Below are 21,999 nucleotides of genomic sequence, written 5' to 3' on the forward strand. Positions count from 1 at the left end.
TGCCTCCTCAATCAAAATCCAGCCCAACAAGTCCGTGCCTTTAAAACCCTGGACCAACCGTTGCAATTTCTTCTCATCCCTCAGTCCGTTCACATTAATCGAGACCAATGTAGCCATGGCTCCGAAGAAGGGAAGTATGCCTGATAATCTCCCCATCATTTAATCGCTGGCCCTTCCCTCCTCTCATGCTCCTTCCCAACTTTTCGGCCAGCTGTTGCTTTTTCCTGCAGCCTCCGACTCTTTTTCACCTCCTGTTTGAACCTTCCCTGCTGTTTCAGCCTCTTCCTTGCATTAAGTTTGGGCCAAGGAGCTGCCTTTTCTCCCTCCTTCTGCCCCTCACTAACCTTTCCCTTTCCACATGATGCCACCCCACCCCCCACTTCTATGTCTCTGTCCCCCTCTAATTCCTCACTCTCAAGCTCTTCTGTAACCCTCTGTGCCTGCTCCCCATCAGATACACAATCCTGCTCCCCATCAGATACATCATCTCCCATAGAGAGTCTTCCTGCTATCGCGGTTTCTCCAGCAGTGCCGCTCCCTTCGACCTCATCTCCACCTCTGACCCTTGCTCCCTGATCCTTCTCTCTCTGGGACAATGGCACACCTATATTGCTCCCTTCTGGCGTCTTTGTCTCGCCGCTCCAGTCCTGCTGCCCCTTTAAGGCTCCTGCCTCTTGTACCCACTCCTTGTCTTGCCCCCTCCTGCTCACTGAGATGTCAGACTCCCCGTCATTCTCTGGAGTACTTACATTTACCACGCACCCCGCTCCCGTCTCCTCTCCCCCCGCGGACACCAGATTCTTTAGGGAGAACTGAACCGTATTAAGGCTCGAGTCTGCACTCGACCCGTGCTGCTCTCTGCTGTCTTTGTTCGTTTCCACTGTACTTGGTGTGTTTTCCACCATCTCCATCCAGTTCTCTGCTCCGCAATTTTCTGCCTCTTCCTGTGCTCTTTCCTCCTTCAATTTACCAGCTGTGTCCTCCAACTGCTCCGCTCCTCCGGCCGTTCCACTCACACCTCCTGTTCCTTCTCCCATCTCCTTATCACTCATAGAGCTTCCTTCTGCCTCACACTCACAGTGGGTGGGGCCTTTGTGACACACCCTACAGCTCTCCGCCTTGCAGCTCCGAGCGATGTGTCCAGACTTGCCGCAATTATAACAATACAAGTCTGGACAGTTTCTTACAAGATGGACGTGTTCAAGACAACAATAACAAACCTTCACTTGGTTATCATGCAGTACTCGGAAGTACTGCACTCCTTCCATTGTCTCACATTTCATGCTGTACGGTAATGACTTCACCCACTCTGGGAACAGCACCTTTACGTAATGAGCTCCATTTGCTACCCGTGTTGCTGGATAGTATCTCCTCTTTATTGCTGAGCAAATTTTAATGTTCTACGACTCCAACTTTTTGATTAGCACATCATCCTCAATATAATCTGGCAAGTTTAAGAATGAGACCACCACCTCTTCCGAATATAGCAGAGATACCTCCAAGAACTTAACGCCAACTTTCAAACTGAGTAAAAGTCTTTCCACCTCCTCTCGGTCACTGACCATCACCTCGAACCCAACATTCGGCTTTGGTCGGCAGGCAAAGCAGCTTCCCTCGCCACAGCCCTCATGCACCGCTTGGATAATATCCCAAGCTCGTATCTCCTTATCCTCACACTGAACCACCACCGTGTTTTCTTTTCCAAACCTCCTGGGGTCCCAGCCCAAATCATAGGGCCTTGTTCTTTCCCTTCCAACCACAGTTTCTCCCCTAATTAAATTCATCTTGGGAACACTGTCCTCTGAGGGGCCCAGCACTCCAGACCCCTCAGCAGCCATCTGGCTATTGCTTATGGGCCAAAAAGGCCCTAAAACCTGAAAAATAAACAAAAAAAACTACCACCAACTTTTTACAAACTCTCTCCAACTCCCTGTTGCAATCAGACAACCAGTAACACCTGCTCACTCCTTGCCCCTCCCACCTAGAGAGTGCTACCCACTGAGCCACAGCTGATACATAAGTAGTGCCTGGACAATCTATAAACTTGGAACACCCAACACCTTAGAAAGTCTGAATCAGAAGTTTTGAGTTCAAGTTCCCACTCCAGGACTTGAAAACATAATCTAGGCCGAGAATTTCCCTGCTCTGCTGCTAGAACTTTGCTGCATTGGAATGCACTGATTGGAAACCCCAGTGGGGGGGAATTCGGGTGGTTAGCGCCTCCGGAGGGCGCTAACAGGGTGCTAGGAACTTAGCGTCTGAGTGCGGCGATTTTAACTCGCGAAATTGACTAATCGTTTTGCAGCGGCACTAAACACTACCGCCACGATCTCCTGCACCCGCAGATCGTTGTTAGATCCGTGTATCTTGATGTTGTGTCCTTCAATAATTAGACAAGAGACTGCAGGGAACAATCAACAGGTGATTACTGGATGAGGGTTACTCTAAAACTAACTGTACAGATCCCTACTCAGGGTTTATATACAGGTGTGGTCACTGCCGGTACTACAGTATACAGTAGCTGTAAAAAGTAGTTCTCCCCTTAAAGGTACATACACTACAATTCCTCCCCTTTTAGATTAACAGTACCATAACATTCATTTAACAATTAAACTAATTACAATTAACACTTTTAACATGCAACATTAACTGAAAATAGTCTATTTATAAATTCACTCTTTGGGGAGGCTTCCTGATCCTTTCTGGATAGCGCCTTTCCTGAGTGTCTTGCTCTTGGTGCGGAGGCGATTCTGGCCCCTGTCGTCGGTTGGTTCATCAGCTTCCGATGCTACTGTTTCTGGGGTAGATGCTACCTGTATGTCGGGCTCATTACCAGGTACGTATGGGCGAGACATGGGGTTGACTCGTTCCTGTGACTCTAGGATCTGGTCAACATGGCGTCTCACAATGTTCTCCCCAACATCCACTGTGTACATTAGTGGCCCCTGCCGTGTGCATATCATTCCTCGTTGCCATTTCTCTGTTCGGTAGTCGCGGGCCAAGACTGGTTGCCCTACATTGAAGCTCCTTGTCGGCTTTTCATTGATGTGATGGAATTGCTTATTCTCAACATCTCTTCGTACATTTGGTCTGAGCAAATCCAGACGAGATCTCAACCTTCGGTTAAAGAACATCATGGCCGGGGTCTGGTTGGTGACTGCATGTGTCGCATTTCTGTAGGCTAACAGGAAATTGTCCACCTTATGCTGCAGTGGAATGTTGTCATCGCACATGGCCCTTACTGCTTTTTTAAAGGTTTGTACGAACCTCTCAGCCAATCCATTTGTGGCTGGATGATACGGGGCGGATGTGTAATGCCTTACCCCATTCCTTTTCATAAATCTTCGAAACTCTTCGGACACAAACTGTGGTCCATTATCAGAGCAAATCTGCTCTGGCAAGCCGTTCCTGGCAAATATGGTCCATAGGACTGCAATAGTTTTCTCCGTGGTGGTGGAGGACATTTTGATCACCTCAGGCCATTTTGAATGCGCATCCACGGCTATTAAAAACATTGAGTCCATGAATGGACCCGCAAAATCAATATGCACCCGTTGCCATGGAGATGAGGGCCACTCCCATGGGTGTAGAGGGGCATGTGGTGGTGCATTTTGGACCTTCTGGCATCCTGAGCAGCTCTTTGTCAGGTCCTCGATTTGCTGATCGATCCCCGGCCACCACACATAAGCCCTAGCAAGGCTTTTCATTTTCACCCCTCCCAGATGGCCTTCGTGAAGCTCATTGAGTACTCTCTCCCTTAAGTTGGGTGGAATTACCACTCGGGATCCACACATCAAGGTCTCCTGGCATACTGACAGCTGTTCTCTTCTGGATGAGAATGCTGGCAACAGTGAGTCGCCATGTGTTGGCCATCCCATCACCGTCAAATCATATACCCGAGACAGTGTCGGGTCATTTCGGGTCTCCTTCTCTATATCAGCGTTAGTTACTGGCAAGCGTTCAATTATAGTCGAATGAACTATTTCGACAGGGTCCACTGCTGGTGCTTCCTCCGCAGTAGGCAGTGGCAGGCGTGATAGCCCATCAGCGTTTCCACGCTGTTTCGTGCCCTTATACTCGATTTCATATTGGTGCGCCCCTAGAAAAAGGGACCATTTTTGTAGCCGTTGCGCAGTCATCACCGGAACGCCCTTCTTTGGATTAAAGATGGAGACAAGTGGTTGGTGGTCAGTCAGCAAGGTGAACTTCTGCCCGTGCAGATAGTGATTGAACTTTTTCACTCCCCACACTAGGCTGAGGGCCTCCCTGTCAATCTGGGCGTAGTTACGCTCGGCTGAGGTTAGTGACTGAGACGCAAAGGCTACTGGCCTCTCCGAGCCGTCCGGGAATTTGTGCGACAGCACTGCTCCAATGCCATAGGGTGATGCATCACACGCCAACCGAATTGGAAGTGCTTGGTTGAAATGAGCCAACACCTCTTTTGATGTGATCAATGCTTTGCTCTTCTGGAAAGCTCGTTTACATTTGTCACTCCACTTCCATGGTACCCCCGTTTGCAGTAGGGTGTTCAGTGGGTGTAGAACTGTAGACAAATTCGGCAAGAACTTATGGTAGTAGTTCACCAGCCCGAGGAACGACCTCAGTTGTGACACAGTTTCCGGTGCTGGAGCCTTGACTACTGCCTCAATCTTTTCAGGGGACTTATGTAACCCCTCTTCATCAATAACGTGGCCACAATACGAGATCTGCTTCTGGAAAAACTCGCATTTGTGGCGATTAGCTCGGAGCCCATATTCCTTCAATCTAGTGAGCACCTGCTCCAGGTTGGCGAGGTGATCACTGTCATTTTCGCCCGTGACCAGGATGTCGTCCAAATAACACTGGGTCCCTGGAATCCCTTGCAGGACTTGTTCCATTGCCCTTTGCCAAATAGCCGGAGCTGATGCTACCCCGAACACCAGCCGGTTGTATTTGTAGAGACCTTTATGAGTGTTGATCGTGAGGTACTGTTTCGAGGCTTCTTCTACCTCCATTTGCAGGTACGCCTGGGCCAGATCAATCTTAGTGAAGCGTTTCCCTCCAGATAGCGAGGCGAAAATATCTTCAATCCACGGAAGTGGATATTGTACCGTGTGAAGGACTGGGTTCACTGTCACCTTAAAGTCCCCACAGATGCGAACCTTCTTTGGTTCCCCAGGCGTATTACTCAACGACCGCTTCATTACAGGAACGATGGGTGTAGCCCACTCGCTCCAGTCCACTTTGGACAGTACTCCTGAACGTTCCAAACCTTCCAGCTCTGCTTCGACGGCTGGGCGGATCGCATAAGGCACCAGTCTGGCCTTAAAAAACTTTGGGCTTGCATTTTCCTCTGTTTTGATCATCGCTGTTATGCCTTTTAGTGTTCTGAGTCCCTCCTGGAACACTTCTTGTGTGTCAGTTAGCATTTTTGACAGTTGTCCAGGTGTGACGTCGTCTTCCTTTTTGGTATCTACAGTCAGTGCTTGTATGGAATGCCAATCTAGCTGTATCTTCCGGATCCATTCACATCCTAGTAGTGGTGGTCCTCCATCTGGCAATACATATAGGTCCATTTTTGGTGTTTCCTTGCCGTTATATATAACGTTCACCCTTATTTTTCCTTTGGGGTAGACTTTTTGCCCCGTGTACGTCTTCAAGACAATCTCTGTAGCTCTCAAGGGTATATGTGGGAATAGCCGCTTGTAGTCCCTTCGGTTTATGACTGTTAGGGCTGATCCTGTGTCCAATTCCATTTTCACTTGGACTCCGGCTATCTTGAGCGTGACCCAGATAGTTTGGTGATCCTCCGTTTTGATCACATTATGTAGTTTCAGACAACCCAGCTCCTTGCTTCCGGAGTCTGTATCACTTTTCTGTTCGTCTGAACTACTCTCCGTCACCTTATGTACCTTCTTGTACTTCTCCTGTGGAGATTTCTTGCTGCTGGTTTTCTTTCCTGACCTGCAGACTCTTGCTATGTGTCCTACTTTCCCACACTGTCTGCATACTTTGTCCTTGAACCAGCAATTCTTATGGTCGTGCGTTGTTCTGCCGCAGTGAAAGCACTTCACTGTTCCGTATGACATTTTTTTGTGCCATATTCTTGCGGTCTCCGTTGTATCTCTGCCGCGCCCCGTGCTGCTGCTTCGTGTGATACTGCAATGCTGAAAGCCTTGTCCAGCGTAAGATCCTTTTCTGAAAGAAGCCGTTTCTGGGTTCCTTCACTTTGAAGCCCACACACAAACTTGTCCCTTAAAGTATCTGCTAGTCCCGTTCCAAACTGGCAGTGTTTCGATAGCTTGCGCAGTTCCGTTAAAAACTCAGCATTACTTTCATCTTTATGCTGGTTCCTTTTGGAAAATTAAATCTTTCTGCTATCAGCAGCGGTGTGGGGTTTAAGTGGTCCTGTAGGATTGACACTATGTTTTCAAAATCCTTTTCCACTGGCTTCTCTGGGGTTACTAGGTTTCACAGTAAGCCATACGTTTTTGCACCCATTGAATTCAACAATACCAGCGCTTTCCTGTCATCTGGCACTTCATTCGCCTTGCAGTACACTTCTATGCATTCGACATATGTCGTCCAATCTTCGACTTCATTGTCGAACGCTGTGACACTGCCACTCTTCGGCATCCCTGGGTGTGGTTAGACTGGCTCAAAATGGCATCTCCCGCGCTCTCCCTTCTTCTCTGCTGCGGCTCAAAATGGCGTCTCCCGCGCTTTCCTTTCTTCCCCGCTGACGCTGCTCGGCACTTGAACACCGGCTGTGCTCTGCGCGTTTTCCTGTGCGCCTCTCTCTCGTTGACGCTGCTTGACCCCCGAACACCGGCCGCGTTCTGCTCTCTCTCGTTGACGCCGCTCGCTCCTGAACACTGGCTGCGCCCTGTGCGCTCTACCCTCTCTCTTCTCCCGTCGACGCCGCTCGGTCCTGAACACCGGCTGCGCCCTGTGTGCTCTACCCTCTCTCTTCTCCCGTCGACGCTGTTCGGCCTTTTTCTGTGCAGTCGGTCGGCTCTAGCCACCGCTGTCCAGGAAGGGTCTGCGCCGTACCTGTTGCCAGCCCGTTTCGCTGGACCACCGTGACTGGAGAACCAAGCCCAGCTCTCGACAGCCTCCCCTGCGATGCTCAAATCTCCGCTGGATGACTGGGGGGTTTCCCGTGGTCGACGCCCGTGCTTCTGGACTCGGCCTTCTTCTTTCACTGTTCTCCAGGAGCGAATCCCTGGGAGGTGATGCAGAGTTGCAGGTAGGTTTGAATCTTCTCGTCGCCAATGTTAGATCCGTGTATCTTGATGTTGTGTCCTTCAATAATTAGACAAGAGACTGCAGGGAACAATTAACAGGTGTTTACTGGATGAGGGTTACTCTAAAACTAACTGTACAGATCCCTACTCAGGGTTTATATACAGGTGTGGTCACTGCCGGTACTACAGTATACAGGAGCTGTAAAAAGTAGTTCTCCCCTTAAAGGTACATACATTACAATCGTGACATCAGTCAAGCATGCAACACCTCGGTAGCGCCTCGGACCGGATATTGAGTCACGCCCCCTGCTTTAATGCCTACCGCTCGGAATGACAGGTAGAGGGGAACGTTTTCAAGTCGGGAAGGGGCTGGGGGAGCGCTATTTATAGGCGGCCGCTTCCTGCCTTTTCTTGTCGGCAAAATTTTTGGTACCCGCAGGTTGAGAGGGAGAGAGACGTCTGGAGAGATTTAATGCTGTCCTAAGGAGTTTTGGCCCTCAGCACCACTTTTGAGGTTCCTCAGTGCCGAGCTCTTTCCCTGGGCCTATCCATTAGTGCTTCCAACACAATTGCTTTTGAGGTCTCTCCAGGCCAAGATTCAAGGCTGCAATGAGCAGGGCGTGGCTGGCCAGCAAGATGGCCCCTCCCCTTTAAGAACTGGGCGGTGCCAGTCTGTCTGGCTTTCATGGTAATTGGCATCGCCTGAGCTTCAGTAGCGTTCTGAGGTAGCACCTCGCCCCCTGACGTTTGCGCCTTAAGAGAGGTGTGTAGCGCCTGATTTAGCGCTCAATCACCTCCAGGGGCGATAGAGGCAAAATTTGCAGTCGGAGGCGATAATGTAATTAGCGTCGGGCGCTAAACTTTGCGCCCGGCCGATATTAGCACTCTGAAATGGGAGATAGCCAATTTTCCCCCCCATTTGTTTTATCACAAAAGGCAATGTGTAACAGATCCAGATTTGGTAAGGATTTCCAAACTTATAGATTGTCTCGGGACAAATTTTCCAACTTTGCGGTCTCAGCTAAGATCACAGATCGGAAATTCAGATGCACAAATTGTTTTTTGTATCTACACGCTCTTCCCTTGGAGAGAACAGTGTGAAGTAGCAGAGTGATTCACAGGCTGATTAACAGTCTGATAGGCCACAATGTGAACGCTTCTTCCATGGCTGCAACCATCTTTACACCAGTTGATAGGGAGCTTAGTTCAATATGGTGGGAGGGTTTTATGGGTGCCCACAACCTATACAATGAGGGGTAGACCACCCACACCCACCAGACACAAGCATCCCGCTGGATGTCAGGCCAGAATTCAGAGCGCCGGCCTAAACTCACCGGGACGGTCTGGAGCAGGCTGAGAACCGCGCACCTACTGATCCTAGAGACAGGAACGATACCACTGAACCACTCCACTATTCTCTATTAAACGCAACAGAAGCAGGCATTACTGTTCCACTTCAGTCATTAAGATCTTGGTGTTACCAATGTCACAAAAGTGTTACTAAATCATAGCAACGGGAAATAGTTGTGATAAACAGGAAGCTCCAAAAATGTTGATATATAGATAAAAAGATGCTTTGGGATGTATTTTTCCTGCAAGAATGAGTTAATAGAATAAAGAATGGAACACTTCAATTACATTTTTTATTCCTTTAGCACAAACTACTCAAAGGGTCAATGTCCTTGTCAACCACTTAAAATAACCTTGGTAATGGGAATTGCAACAGCACGATAGTAGAAAGGAGCAGCTTGGAATCGAGCAGTAATGGTTGGGCAGGAGAGTGCAGCAGGTTGTAGCAGAGGACGGGCAGCTTGATTAATGACAGTACGGGTTGAGTCCTTCAAGCTTCTGCCTCCAATTACAGCACAGTGTTACAGCAGTTTTTTTTAATATGAATACATATAAAGTGGAAGCAGAACCCAGGGAGTGCTTTTTATTCAAATTGCTGCCCCAGTGGCTATGTAAATATATATAAATATATAGGAGAGTAGTTTATATAAATATATTTATATATATATATAAATATGTAATACACATATCTATATATATATATATATATAAATACTAGTCAGACTTCCATTGCGTTGCACTTGGTAAATCAGAGAATATGGTCACTCTCTTGCTTGTCTTTGATGCCTTTGTGTTGCTGATTCTCCATCTCTCATTCTATTTTCTGCCACTTCTCTTCTTTTTGCTTCTCATTCTACCCTCTTCTGTCTCTGTCTTTCGGGTGGGAGGTGGTCGGCATAGTGTGGGGAAAGTAGCTATCAGCTGTGCTTGAGGTGGGGTTTAAAAGGAAAGTGTTGTGTCTGTGTATAATAAGACACAGACTGCAGGAGAAACGGTACAACAGGTGTTTACTGAATGAGGGTTACTCTAGAACTAACTGTACAGATCACTACTCAGGGTTTATATACAGGTGTGGTCACTGCCGGTACTACAGTATACATGAGCTGTAAAAAGTAGTTTTCTCCCTTAAAGGTACATACATTACAATTCCTCCCCTTTTAGATTAACAGTACCATAACACTCATTTAACAATTAAATATCAAACTAATTACAATTAACACTTTTAACATGCAACATTAGCTGAAAATAGTCTATTTATAAATTCAGTCTTTGGGGAGGCTTCCTGATTCTTTCTGGATAACGCCTTTCCCGAGTGTCTCGCTCTTGGTGCGGAGGCGATTCTGGCACCCTGTCGTCAGTTGATTCATCAGCTTCCAATGCTATTGTTTCTGAGGTAGATGCGACCTGTACGTCGGGTTCCTCACCAGGTACGTAGGCCGAGACATGGGGTTGACTCGTTCCTGTGACTCTAGGATCTGGTCAGCATGGCGTCTCACAATGTTCTCCCCAACATCCACTGTGTACATTAGTGGCCCCTGCCGTGTGCATATCGTTCCTGGTTGCCATTTCTCTGTTCGGTAGTCGTGGGCCAAGACTGGTTGCCCTACATTGAAGCTCCTTGTCGGCTTCTCATTGATGTGATGGAATTGCTTACTCTCAACATCTCTTCGTACATTTGGTCTGAGCAAATCCAGACGAGATCTCAACCTTCGGTTAAAGAACATCATGGCCAGGGCCTGGTTGGTGACTGCATGTGTCGCATTTCTGTCGGCTAACAGGAAATTGTCCACCTTATGCTGCAGTGGAATGTCGTCATCGCACATGGCCTTTACTGCTTTTTTAAAGGTTTGTACGAACCTCTCAGCCAATCCATTTGTGGCTGGATGATACGGGGTGGATGTGTAATGCCTTACCCCATTCCTTTTCATAAATCTTCGAAACTCTTCAGACACAAACTGTGGTCCGTTATCAGAGCAAATCTGCTCTGGCAAGCCGTTCCTGGCAAAAATGGTCCGTAGGACTGCAGTAGTCTACTCCGTGGTGGTGGAGGACATTTTGATCACCTCAGGCCATTTTGAGTGCGCATCCACGGCTATTAAAAACATTGAGTCCATGAATGGACCAGCAAAATCAATATGCACCCGTTGCCGTGGAGATAACGGTCACTCCCATGGGTGTAGAGGGGCATGTGGTGGTGCATTTTGGACCTTCTGGCATCCTGAGCAGCTCTTTGTCAGGTCCTCGATTTGCTGATCGATCCCCGGCCACCACACATAAGCCGTAGCAAGGCTTTTCATTTTCACCCCTCCCAGATGACCTTCGTGAAGCTCATTGAACACTCTCTCCCTTAACTTGGGTGGAATTACCACTCGGGATCCACACATCAAGGTCCCCTGGCATACCGATAGCTGTTCTCTTCTGGATGAGAATGCTGGTAACAGTGAGTCGCCATGTGCTGGCCATCCCTTCACCGTCAAATCATATACCCGAGACAGTGTCGGGTCATTTCGGGTCTCCTTCTCTATACCAGCATTAGTTACTGACAAGCATTCAATTATAGTCGAATGAAATATTTCGACAGGATCCACTGCTGGTGCTTCCTCCGCAGTAGGCAGTGGCAGGCGTGATAGCCCATCAGCGTTTCCATGCTGTTTCGTGCCCTTATACTCGTATTCATATTGGTGCGCCCCTAGAAAAAGGGACCATCTTTGTAGCCGTTGCGCAGTCATCACCGGAACGCCCTTCTTTGGATTAAAGATGGAGACAAGTGGTTGGTGGTCAGTCAGCAAGGTGAACTTCTGCCCGTGCAGATAGTGATTGAACTTTTTCACTCCCCACACTAGGCTGAGGGCCTCCCTGTCAATCTGGGCGTAGTTACGCTCGGCTGAGGTTAGTGACCGAGACGCAAAGGCTACTGGCCTCTCCGAGCCGTCCGGGAATTTGTGCGACAGCACTGCTCCAATGCCATAGGGTGATGCATCACACGCCAACCGAATTGGTAGTGCTTGGTTGAAATGAGCCAACACCTCTTTTGATGTGATCAATGCTTTGCACTTCTGGAAAGCTCGTTTACATTCGTCACTCCACTTCCATGGTACCCCCGTTTGCAGTAGGGTGTTCAGTGGGTGTAGTACTGTAGACAAATTCGGCAAGAACTTATGGTAGTAGTTTACCAGCCCGAGGAACGAACTCAGTTGTGACACAGTTTCCGGTGCTGGAGCCTTGACTACTGCCTCAATCTTTTCAGGGGACTTATGTAACCCCTCTTTATCAATAACGTGGCCACAATACGAGATCTGCTTCTGGAAAAACTCGCATTTGTGGCGATTAGCTCGGAGCCCATATTCCTTCAATCTAGTGAGCACCTGCTCCAGGTTGGCGAGGTGATCACTGTCATTTTCGCCTGTGACCAGGATGTCGTCCAAATAACACTGGGTCCCTGGAATCCCTTGCAGGACTTGTTCCATTGCCCTTTGCCAAATAGCCGGAGCTGATGCTACCCCGAACACCAGCCGGTTGTATTGGTAGAGACCTTTATGAGTGTTGATCGTGAGGTACTGTTTCGAGGCTTCTTCTGCCTCCATTTGCAGGTACGCCTGGGCCAGATCAATCTTAGTGAAGCGTTTCCCTCCAGATAGCGAGGCGAAAATATCTTCAATCCGCGGAAGCGGATATTGTACCGTGTGAAGGACTGGGTTCACTGTCACCTTAAAGTCCCCACAGATGCGAACCTTCTTTGGTTCCCCAGGCATATTACTCAACAACCTCTTCATTACAGGAATGATGGGTGTAGCCCACTCGCTCCAGTCCACTTTGGACAGTACTCCTGAACGTTCCAAACCTTCCAGCTCTGCTTCGACGGCTGGGCGGATCGCATAAGGTACCGGTCTGGCCTTAAATAACTCTGGGCTTCCATTTTCCTCTATTTTGATCATCGCTGTTATGCCTTTTAGTGTTCCGAGTCCCTGCTGGAACACTTCTTGTGCGTCAGTTAGCATTTTTGACAGTTGTCCAGGTGCGACGTCGTCATCCTTTTTAGCATCTACAGTCAGTGCTTGTATGGAATGCCAATCTAGCTGTATCTTCCGGATCCATTCACGTCCTAGTAGTGGTAGTCCTCCATCTGGCAATACATATATGTCAATTTTTGGTGTTTCCTTGCCGTTATATATAACGTTCACCCTTATTTTTCCTTTGGGGTAGACTTTTTGCCCCGTGTACGTCTTCAAGACAATCTTTGTATCTCTCAAGGGTATATGTGAGAATAGCCGCTTGTAGTCCCTTCGGTTTATGACTGTTAGGGCTTATCCTATGTCCAATTCCATTTTCACTTGGACTCCTGCTATCTTGAGCGTGACCCAGATAGTTTGGTGATCCTCCGTTTTGATCACATTATGTAGTTTCAGACAACCCAGCTCCTTGCTTCCGGAGTCTGTATCACTTTTTGTTCGTCTGAATACTTTCCGTTACCTTATGTACCTTCTTGTACTTCTCCTGCGGAGATTTCTTGCTGCTGGTTTTCTTTCCTGACCTGCAGACTCTTGCTATGTGTCCTACTTTTCCACACTGTCTGCACACTTTGTCCTTGAACAAGCAATCATTCTGGTCGTATGTTGTTCTGCTGCAGTGATAGCACTTCACTGTTCCGTATGACATTTCATTTGTGCCATATTCTTGCGGTCTCCGTTGTATCTCTGCAGCGCCCTATGCTGCTGCTTCGTGTGATACTGCAATGCTGAAAGCCTTGTCCAGCGTAAGATCCTTTTCTGATAGAAGCCGTTTCTGGGTTCCTTCACTTTGAAGCCCACACACAAACTTGTCCCTTAAAGTATCTGCTAGTCCCGTTCCAAACTGGCAGTGTTTCGATAGCTTGCGCAGTTCCGTTAAATACTCAGCATTACTTTCATCTTTATGCTGGTATCTTTTGTGAAACTTAAGTCTTTCTGCTATCAGCAGCGGTGTGGGGTTTAAGTGGTCCTGTAGGATTGACACTATGTTTTCAAAATCCTTTTCTACTGGCTTCTCTGGGTTTACTAGGTTTCGTAGTAAGCCATACGTTCTTACACCCATTGAACTCAACAATACCAGCGCTTTCTTGTCATCTGGCACTTCATTCGCCTTGCAGTATACTTCTATGCGTTCGACATATGTCATCCAATCTTCGACTTCATTGTCGAACGCTGTGATACTGCCACTCTTCTGCATTTTTGGGTGTGGTTAGACTGGCTTAAAATGGCGTCTCCCGCGCTTTCTTTTCTTCCCCGCTGCGGCTTAAAATGGCGTCTCCCGCGCTTTCCTTTCTTCCCCGCTGCGACTTAAAATGGCGTCTCCCGCGCTGCTGCCAACGCCGCTCTCGGCGGTCCTCGTGGCAAATGGCGACACCCTGTGGGTTTCGTGCGCTGCTCCTGCGCTGCTGCCAATACCGCTCTCTGCGGTCCTCGTGGCAATGGCAGCGCCTCGCGTTTTCCTGCGCGCCTCTCTCCCCCATTGATGCTGCTCGGCCCTTGAACACCGGCTGTGCTCTGCTCTCTCTCGTCTCTCTCCCCGTTGACGCCGCTCGGTCCTGAACACCGGCTGCCCCCTCTGCACTCTGCCCTCTCTCCCCCGTCGACGCTGCTCGGCCTTTTTCTGTGCCGCTCGGTCGGCTCTAGCCGCCGCTGTCCGGGAAGCGTCTGCGCAGTACCTGTTGCCAGCCCGTTTCGCTGGACCACCGTGACTGGAAAGCCAAGCCTGGCTCTCGACAGCCTCCCCTGCGATGCTCAAATCTCCGCTGGATGACTGGGCGGTTGCCCGTGGTCGACGCCCGTGCTTCTGGACTCGACCTCCTTCCACTGTTCTCCAGGAGTGAATCCCTGGGAGGTGATGCAGAGTTGCAGGTAGGTTCGAATCTGCTCGTCGCCAATGTTGTGTCTGTGTATAATAAGACACAGACTGCAGGAGAAACGGTACAACAGGTGTTTACTGAATGAGGGTTACTCTCGAACTAATTGTACAGATCACTACTCAGGGTTTATATACAGGTGTGGTCACTGCCGGTACTACAGTATACAGGAGCTGTAAAAAGTAGTTCTCTCCCTTAAAGGTACATACATTACAGAAAGTGTGACCCTCAGCAGCTTCCTTTCCATACCCTCCCCCAATCAATCATGTTAACCCCCTCACTACCATTTCTACCCCGCCTCTTCCCTTTCGAATTACCCACTTAACCTCAATTATTCTCCCATTCTCCACTGTCACTCGGCTCATCCTTAAGACCACCATCCACTCCCCCATACTTCCATGCTCACCCCCCATCGGTGGGTGCCCATTGCAGAGGCGCCCTCACCCTCAACGAGTTGCCCTCCTGCCCTTTCCCAACTCCCCTCCCTTCCTATCTTTTCCGTCAAAAGGGCTTTATTTCCTTTCAAAATCCAACTTTTTTTAAAAAAGATATCAAATTAGATTGAGGAAAAGGATGTCTCTATTTGTGTTCTTTTTTCCATGTATCTCTGTCTCATTGGTGTTAGAAAATAAATGGTATTTGGTCAGTTGTACATTGAGGTGCTGAAGGATTGGTTGTTATAGAAACTCGTATACCTGATGAAGGAACATGCACTTGTTATGTTTTAGTTCTTCTATGAGATAAGGAGAGTTTTTTCTTTATTCATTCTTGGGATGTTGGCGTCACTGCAAAGGCAACCCATCCCTAGTTACCCTGAGATGGTCATGTTGAGCCTTCATCTAATGTTTGATACACCTGACTGGCTTGCTAGGCAGTTAAGAGTCAACCATGTTGGTGTGGGACTGGAGTCATGCGTGGGCCAGACCGGGTAAGGTTGGCAGGTTTCCTTCCCTAAATGGCATTGGTGAGCCAGTTAGGATTTTACGACAATCCGACGGTTTCATGGTCACTTTTACAACAACATATCTAACACCTTTAATGTAGTAAAGCATCCCAAGGCGCTTCACAGGAGGATAATCAGACAAAAATTGAAAAAAGAAAAAAGAGAGACTTGCATTTATATAGTGCCTTTCATGACCACCGGACGTCTCAAAGCGCTTTACAGCCAATCAGACAAAAATTGACACCGAGCTAAAGAAGGAGACAGGTGATCAAATGCTTGGTCAATGCGGTAGGTTTATAACAGCATCTTAAAGAAGGAGAGAGGTGGAGAGGCAGAGAGGTTTGACGAGGGAACTCCAGAGTTTAGGGCCTAGATGGCTGAAGGCATGGCTGCCAATGGTGGGGAGCAAGAATACACAAGAGTTGGAGGAACGCAGAGTTCTCGGAGGGTTATAGGGACGGAGGAGGTTACAGAGATAGGGAGGGAGAGGCCATAGAGGGATTTGAACATGAGAATGAGAATTTTAAAATCAAGATATTGGTAGACTGGGAGCCAATGTAGGTCAGCGAGCACAGGGGTGATGGGTGAACGGGACTTGGTGCGAGTCAGGATACAGGCAGCAGAGTTTTGGATGAGCTCAAGTTAATGGAGAGTGGAAGATGGGAGGCCGGCCAGGAGAGCATTGGGATAGTCGAGTCTGGAGGTAACAGAGGCATGGATGAGGGCTTCAGCGGCAGATGAGGTGAGGCAGAGGTAGAGACGGGCGATATTACGGAGGTGGAAGTAGGCGGTCTTAGTGATGGAGAGGATATGGGGTCAGAAGTTCAGGTCAAATAGGACACAGAGGTTGCAAACAGTCTGGTTCAGCTTGAGGCAGTGTCTAGGAAAGGGGATAGAACCGGTGGCTAGGGATGATAGCAGCTTTTTTATTTCCAAATTTTTCAAAAGTTGAATTCAAATTCTAAAACTGCCATGGTGGGACTTGACCTCTCATTCTCTGGATTATTAGTTCAGGTTTCTGGATTACTGGTACAGTAACAAAGCCTGCATAATCCAGAGAGATCAGTGCAAGGAGATCTTGATAAACTCACACACCATCCACCAGCTCTCTTTCTGATCAGCCTACCAGGTACCACAGCATCCCTCAGTAAGATAACTTATAATTACAGCTCGCAGCTGAATTAAATTTTCTCCATACTTCACTTTTGTGATTGTAAAAGTAGCTTAATTAGATTTCAAGGGCGTATTTTGAATTAAATGTTAACATAACCAAATACTGAAGCGAATGAACACTCTTAACAGTCAGTTTTGAAAGCTTGCACAGAGCAAAGCTTTGAGCAGACACATGCCCAACCAAAACGGTGGGAGATCCGCGTGCCGTGTGATGTGCCTCAATGAATCCGAGACTCGACGTTAACGGAGCAAAGCAAGGCTTTTATTAACTCAGAAAGTAATACACATTGGAGAGGTGTCTCTCATCCAGAGATCTTCTGTACTGCTGTGAGACACGCTGGGGCTTGCTTAAGTAGGGGCCAGGTATGGGCGGAGCCCTACACACAATACAATACAGGTAAGGAAATGAAACTGAAACTAAACTAAACACAGGGAATACAGTGCCTGATGAATGGCATATTTCATCACATTCACCCCTTCTACAGATTTAGTCTGTTCGGGGGTTTGATAGTCCTCTGTGACCGACGTAGCTGTTGTGGTGCCGCGGGTGTCGGCTGGGTGTCCCCGGTGGCCTCCTGGGTCTCTGCCGGGGGCGCCGCCAGGGTTGTTGAAGGGGTAGTTGGTGGGGGCACCGTTGGTCGATGTTCTTCCGGGGGTGGTGAAAGGATAGTGGGTGGGTAAGAATTGCTGTGATCGTTGTTGCTGTTGTTGTCGTGGTTGTTGTCGTTACCGGCTGGGGCGACGTCTTTTATGGGCACGGTGTCCTCCCTTCCGTCGGCGTGCCGGACATACGCGTATTGGGGGTTGGCGTGGAGTAGGTGCACTGACTCCACGAGGGGGTCCGTCTTGTGGCCCCTCACATGCCTTCGTACAAATACCGGACCTGGGGTGGAGAGCCATGACGGCATGGATACGCCGGAGGTGGATTTCCGGGGAAAGACAAACATTCGTTCATGAGGCGTGGCATTAGTGGCAGTACACAATAGCGACCGTATCGAATGGAGCACATCTGGGAGGACTTCCTGCCAGCGGGAGATAGGGAGGCCCTTGGTCCTTAGAGCTAGAGTGACTGCTTTCCATACTGTCCCGTTCTCTCGCTCCACCTGGCCGTTACCCTGGGGGTTGTAGCTGGTGGTACGGCTCGTGGCGATCCCCCTGGACAGCATGTACTGGCGTAGCTCTTCACTCATGAAGGACGCCCCCCTATCCGTATGGATGTAGCTTGGCATACCGAACAGGCAGAACAGGCTGTTGAGGCATTTAATGACCGTGGCGCTGGTCATGTCTGGGCAGGGGAAGGCGAATGGGAAACGGGAGTATTCGTCCACAATGTTCAGGAAGTAAACATTGCGGTCGACTGACGGGAGGGGGCCCTTGAAATCTAAGCTGAGCCGCTCAAAGGGCTGTGTAGCTTTGATTAAGTGGGCTCTATCTGGGCGGTAGAACCGAGGCTTGCACTCAGCGCAAGTGCGGCAGTTCCTGGTCAGAGACCGAACTTCCTCAATCGAGTAGGGTAAGTTGCGGGACTTTATGAAGTGGAACAGCCGTGTGACCCCTGGGTGGCAGAGGTCGTTGTGGAGGGTCTGTAGCCGATCCCCGGTGGCGCTGGCACACATCCCTTGTGAGAGGGCGTCGGGGGATTCGTTAAGGGCCCCTGGCCGGTAAATGATGTCATACTCGAAGGTGGAGAGCTCGATCCGCCACCTAAGAATCTTATCATTTTTAATCTTCCCCCTCTGTTTATTATTGAACATAAACGCTACCGACCGCTGGTCGGTAAGTAGGGTGAAGCGTTTGCCGGCTAGGTAGTGCCGCCAGTGGCGCACTGCCTCCACGATGGCTTGGGCCTCCTTTTCCACAGAGGAGTGTCTGATCTCGGGCCCTTGGAGGGTCCTCGAGAAGAAAGCTATGGGCCGCCCCGCCTGGTTGAGGGTGGCTGCCAAGGCAAAGTCAGACGCATCACTTTCCACTTGAAAGGGAGTGTTCTCGTCCACTGCCTGTAGCGTGGCCCGCTCAATATCCCGCTTAATGCTTTTGAAGGCGGCGTGGGCCTCAGCAGAGAGCGGAAAAGAGGATGCTTTCAAGAGGGGGCGGGCTTTGTCGGAGTAGTTGGGGACCCATTGGGCATAATAAGAAAATAACCCCAGGCACCTTTCATGGCTTTGGGAGTGTTGGGCAGGGGGAGCTCCCGTAGGGGGCGCAATCGGTCGGGGTCTGGTCCGATTTCCCCATTCTCCACCACGCTGCCTAGTATGCAGAGGCGCGTGGTGTTGAAAATGCACTTGTCCTCGTTGTAAGTGAGGTTGAGTTTTTGTGCGGTTTTCAGGAACCTCTCGAGGTTCGAGTCGTGATCCTGCTGGTTGTGACCGCAGATGGTGACATTGTCGAGGTAGGGGAAGGTTGCCTGCAAGTGGTGGTCATCGACCATGCGGTCCATCTCCCTCTGGAAGACCGAGACCCCATTCGTCACCCCAAAGGGGACTCTGAGGAATTGGTAGAGGCGTCCGTTCGCCTCGAAGGCAGTGTACGGGCGGTCCTCTGGTCTGATAGGGAGCTGGTGGTACGCTGACTTGAGGTCGATGGTGGAGAACACCCGGTATTGGGCGATTTGGTTCACCATCTCGGATATGCGGGGTAGCGGGTAGCCGTCTAGCTGGGTGTATAGATTAACCATCTGGCCATAATCTATCACCATCCGCTTCTTCTCGCTACCCCTCACCACCACCACTTGGGCGCGCCACGGGCTGTTGCTGCGTTCGATAATGCGCTCCTTCAGGAGCCTGTCTACCTCGGTCGTGATAAACCGCCTGTCCTCCCAGCTGTACCTCCTGCTTTTGGTCGCTATTGGCTGGCAGTTGGGAGTAAGGTTCGCGAATAGCGAAGGCGGCTTTACCTTCAGGGTAGCCAGACCGCACACTGTGAGGGGCGGCTGGGACCCACCGTAATTGAGCGTGATGCTTTGGTGGTGGCACTGGAAATCCAGGCCCAAGATCACGCTCGCACATAGATTCTTCATGATTAGTAATTTAAAATTATCGTATACAGTTCCGTTAACGGACAATTGTACCGCGCAGTAACCCATAATGGTCGATGTCTGGGTTTTATCAGCCATAGAGATGGTGCCCCGAGCAGGGACCACCGTTAGAGAGAGTTGTTGTGCTAGTTCAGGGTGGATAAAACTCTCCGTGCTTCCACTGTCAATTAAACATTTAACCCCGCACCCGTTTACCTCAATGTCCACCATTGATTTGGATAATGGGTGCGGTCTGGTCTGGTCCACTGTGACCGATGCCACTGTAGGGCCCTGATCGAGACAAGATGGCATTCACGCTGTCTGCTCACAAGATGGTGGACCCCACGAGGTCGGGCAAGATGGCATCCAAGATGGCTGCTCCCACGGTGCACACGCGGCGGTGGCGGGTTTTCCAGCGGGGTTCCCTCTGCACACCTTCCCGAAGTGCCCCTTCTTACCGCACTTAAAGCAGGTGGTGCCTTTCGCCGGGCACAGGTTTCTGATGTGCTTCGGCTGCCCGCAGAAGTAGCAGTTGGGGCCCCGACGCGTCGCGGCTGTCGTAGGGCTTCTGGGGGGAGAGCGGGGCCCCGACGGTGTCGGGCTGCCGGGCGGGGAAGATGCCTTCCAAGATGGCGGCGCCCTTGGTGCACACGTGGCGGCGTGGGCGGCGCGGGCCGAAGAGTAGGCGTCCGAGTTTCTCTGGGCCACATCCAGGGATCATGCTGTGTCCACAGCCTGTTTCAGGTCCAATCCCGTTTTTTCCAGTAGTCTCTGCCGGATGTAAGTGGAGCTGAGGCCTGCGATAAAGGCATCACGAACAAGCTCGTCAGTGTACACTGCGGCTTTTACATCTTGGCACTTGCAGTCTTTGCCAAGCGTTTTCAGGGTGACTAGGAACTCATCCAGCGATTCCCCAGGTCGCTGTGTGCGAGTAGCGAGCAGATGCCTAGCGTACACCTCGTTCGTAGGCTGCTGGTAATGCGCCGTTAGGATGTCGCAGGCGGCCGGGTACGTGTCGGCGTCTTGGATGAGGGGGTAAACCCGGTGGCTTACCCAATTCCGCAGGATTCCGAGTTTCATACTCTCAGCGTCCGTAGCGTCTGTGATGGCTGCGGAATTGTCCAGGAAGAATTCCATACACTTAAACCAGTGTCCGAATCGTGCCGATGCGTCCGAAGCATGCGGGTCCAAATCCAAACGTTCGGGTTTCAAGAGTTGGTCCATTGCGTTGAAAATTGAGTTAATAAAATTGATGTGCCTCAATGAATCCGAGACTCGACGTTAACGGAGCAAAGCAAGGCTTTTATTAACTCAGAAAGTAATACACATTGGAGAGGTGTCTCTCATCCAGAGATCTGCTGTACTGCTGTGAGACACGCTGGGGCTTGCTTAAGTAGGGGCCAGGTATGGGCGGAGCCCTACACACAATACAATACAGGTAAGGAAATGAAACTGAAACTAAACTAAACACAGGGAATACAGTGCCTGATGAATGGCATATTTCATCACACCGTGAGCCCAAGTTTCCGATCTCTGTTCCAGGTGGGCGAAGCTCCCAGCGGTAGTGCGAAGCCAGAAAGGCGATGTTATGGAGGGGGAAGGAGGTAGCCTTTGTGATGGAGAGGATATGAGGCCAGAAGTGTTGCTCGGGATTAGATAAGATGCTGAGGCTGTGAGTGGTCGGGTTCAGCCTGAGACACTGAACGTAGCGAAGAGATGAAATTGTTGGCAAGGATACAAAATAAGTCTCCATTGAAGCCATTTCTAGAGCTGCTCTGGCAGCATTTAGACAGGTAAGAGTGGAGTTAGTGTGTATGGTTCGTGGAGCTGGATAACAGGAGAGAGACATTGGAGGAGGATCATGTGATCGACCATGGAAAGGTTGAGGAGAATGAATAGGGACAATGCACTTACCATCATGGAGGACATTGTTCACGACTTTGATTAGAGTCATTTGAATACTGTGAGAAGTGTGCAAACTGCACTGGAGGGGTTTGTACAGGGAGTCATGGGAAAAATATGAAGACTGACCCTATATCTATGGACAGTATCTCTGAGACACAGCATGTAAATTGGGAAGCGAAGCGGGTGCCAAGCTGGAACCTCGAGGTGTTGCAGAGCTGACCTTGTGGGGGTGGGAGGAGGAAGCATTCCTGGAGATGTATCAGTTTTAGAGGCACAGAGATGAGTGAGACCATGAAATGTGATGTGCTACTGAGCCAAACAAACCATCAAAGTCTCAAGCTCAGCAGGGCTGTTGGTATAGGCCTCAGCAAGATTGTAGCGGAAAGTTCAGCCAGCCTTTCCACTCCTGATTGCTATCCTCTGACCCCTGCCGGATGCAAGGTGAGGACAGGATTGGGTGAGTCAGCAATGCCCCCACAGTGGAATAACTTGCTAATGCACACACACA

General features: G+C 49.7%; 1 protein-coding gene across 2 annotated transcripts in view; it reads left to right on the top strand.

The window, feature by feature from the left end:
* The window catches only part of LOC147116053 (glypican-5-like), a 1,060,675-nt gene that overhangs the window by 1,033,122 nt on the left and 5,554 nt on the right, over nucleotides 1-21,999 (top strand). The gene's annotated exons all lie outside the window — the stretch shown is intronic.

This window comes from Somniosus microcephalus, chromosome 6, assembly GCF_052327205.1.
Source record: "Somniosus microcephalus isolate GS21.2 chromosome 6, FLI_Smic_1.0, whole genome shotgun sequence".
Classification (NCBI taxonomy): domain Eukaryota; kingdom Metazoa; phylum Chordata; class Chondrichthyes; order Squaliformes; family Somniosidae; genus Somniosus; species Somniosus microcephalus.